General features: G+C 38.2%; 1 long non-coding RNA gene across 1 annotated transcript; it reads right to left on the reverse strand.

Annotated features, from left to right (window-relative positions):
* Positions 1-382: 382 nt before the first annotated feature.
* On the reverse strand, positions 383-2,106 carry LOC121918272. The gene is made up of 3 exons (XR_006101195.1): positions 1,993-2,106; positions 988-1,116; positions 383-475 (listed from the first exon to the last, which is right to left on the reverse strand). It is a non-coding gene; the product is annotated as an uncharacterized LOC121918272 (long non-coding RNA).
* Between the last annotated feature and the right edge of the window lie 842 nt (positions 2,107-2,948).

Below are 2,948 nucleotides of genomic sequence, written 5' to 3' on the forward strand. Positions count from 1 at the left end.
CCAAGGTCATCCAGTTGGTTTGCATGGCTGAGCAGGGATCTGAACCCTGGTCTTGAGTCATAGTCCGATCTTCAAATCACTATACCATGCTGGCTCTATAGGCACCACAAAAAACAGCCTAGGAGGGAGGTATGTGGGAAATGATTTTTATAGATATTCTAAATAAATCATCTCCCGTTTCATACTGGTAAGCTGCTATCCATTAAATACCTGCGTATGGATATGGATATGTCCAAGTTGAGTTTCTCGGCTAAAAACAAACAAACAAAAAAATGAGAATACCCCCATAACCTAATGTTGTGATTACGCTTCTCTTTTAAAACAATTTGGCTTTTCTGTGCACATCTGTTTGCTGTAAGAAAAATCACAATGCATTTTCTTACCTCTTTCTGTTTTTCCGTGTGGTTACCAGTTGGAGAAAGAGAAACAACCCTCTCACATGGTGACTCAGCTGGCTGACAAGGCTTGTAGGGATCTGAAGGGGAATCAATGAACAATAGCAAAGCCATCTTATAGCCTCATTATGTGCTTGGAGTTTACTGTCTTATTTTTTACTCCTTTCTAGACAGTCACTATATACTATTCCTCTCTATTATATTATTATGCTGACTTGACAAATATTACTTGGAAGGAAACTATTCAGTGGGGATTACTTTCAGCTAAACATCTATAGGACTGTGGCTATTGCCAAAAACAACATAAACCATAAATACAGCCTAGTTTCATATTTTTGGGCAGATTTGGCAACTTCCAGAAATTTTCCACAGCTTTGGACACATTTCCTCACAAACCTGCATGGTGAATATCTGTAAGCAATCCCTGAGTAGCACATGTTCTGTAGCAACTGACCCATCAATTTATTACATACAGTAATACTAATGTGTGAATTGTTGATTAGAAATCAACAGAGGCCCACTATGCAGACTGCTCAAAACTGCCTGGAGCTGTAGAGACTGAATCCAGCTGAGCTGGATGGCATTTTGGTACCTTCAGTTACAGTGCACGGGGCAGCTGTCTCTGCCTCTAACTCTTTGTCTTCAGAGACTTTCAGCTTCAGGTCTTCAGGCTCCTCTTGATGGAGGCGGCATTCTGCTTCTGCATCAGATGGGATGTCATCTGTTCCCCATTCATTTGTTTGAGAAAAGGAGAAGAAGCAAAGGATCTTAGTGTAAACCTATTGCCATTTTCTGCTAGGATTTCACCTTATCACACCAGAAATGTGTAAAGGGAATGGCAACTGTGGTAATTATACTGGCTAGAGATGAGTTGGGTTGCTAGCCCACCAACCCACAAATATGCTCCTTATACACTAACCTGTTATTGTTTAAGGACATTGGTACAGTCACCGTGTGTGTGTGTTTACATGCCTACAAGGTGCCTATTGCCTTATGGCATCCTCATTAACTTCAAAAGGTTTTCCTGGGCAAAGAATACTCATAGGCAGCTTGCCATTGCCTACCTATTAAATACAACCTGCAGCACTTATTTTATTTTATTTATTTATTAGAGTACTTATACCCCGCCCTTCAGCCCTAAAGGCTATCAGAGCGGCTTACAATTATTATTTTTAATTAAGCAGTTGACATTGCTTGGCTGTGTCCCATCCAAGTACTAACCAAGCCAGACCTTCATAGCTTCCAAGATCAGATGAGAGCTGGTGCCTTCAGGGTATTTAAGCCCACTACAGTCACCTAATATATGACTAAATTTAAACAGTAAAACAGGCTTTCTGCCCATTTCTGAAGATTTTTCATATATGTTTTTAAGGGTGACTACTCCACATATGAATAAAACCTGACAATTACTTGGAAATTTCTTTCCCCTCTTCCCATTCTAATACCACTAGAACAGCATGTGCACAGAGTTTTTCTTTTCTTTTTATAGGTCTATTAGGTTTTAAACAAAACACACATCACTGCCCTCTTAGGTGGTATGACTTTATAGTGATGCAATAATATTTGACAACACCTTTGAGAATTCACAGCTCCATACCATCATCCAGCTCGGCACCTGTGTCTCCATCTTCAAAAGCTTCTGCAGGCTCACTGCCCACTTCATCCTCATAATCATTCTCCTCACACAGGGCTAGAATATATATAACATATAGTTTTTTAGAAGAGGGATAGGAGAAAGAAAAAACATCTACATAAATTCAAGTTCAGAAGCCTAACTGTAATTGTGTGCGTGTGTATGTTTTAAAGTCCACTCTTTCTAAGGTGTCCTTGTGAAATGCACCCAACATCCAGGAACAGTGAACTCATGACATGCAGCCCTTACTGGACTGTTGGCTCCAGAGATTAAAAGTGGTATGAATTATATGTGAGGTTTGAGTATTTCTTCCAGATAAAATAATACTCTGCACACTTCCTAATATACAAGGGAGGATGCTACGCTAGAACAAAGGCTGTTTGTTGGTTTTAATACTGGAAAGCATTCAAACATGTGATTAACACATACAAAAATCTGAAGTGATACAGTCGAGTATGAACTGCATCATATGATTCCACTGATCATGTAAGTTCAGCTTATAGATAATGGATATATATATAAAATCTCTCTTTGTTAATTTTTTCAAAAGTTCTTTGTGTCAAATGCTGGATGTTTTTAAAGAACCTTGATGTCTTGAAATTGCCCAGGTGATCTTTAAGAAAGGTCATATATGAAAGTATATTACATAGCATTCCTCTTCCATTAGACCGATTTTGTTTTCTATAGCAACTTAAATAATAATTTTGAAGAACAGATATCTATGGCAAATACTGGACTCTGGCTGGTCAATAGAAGTATTTGAAGTGCATTTTGCATACTAAAATACCTGGTATCATATCAGAATTCAGTGGTATGTGCAATAGTGTACAAAACAGCAAAATATTAGTGTAAAATATCTCTTGGGGGGGTCAACTGGAAAGTTTATTCCTAATAATAGTTATTACATAAATATACATTTA

This window comes from Sceloporus undulatus, unplaced genomic scaffold (assembly GCF_019175285.1).
Source record: "Sceloporus undulatus isolate JIND9_A2432 ecotype Alabama unplaced genomic scaffold, SceUnd_v1.1 scaffold_7415, whole genome shotgun sequence".
Lineage (NCBI taxonomy): Eukaryota > Metazoa > Chordata > Lepidosauria > Squamata > Phrynosomatidae > Sceloporus > Sceloporus undulatus.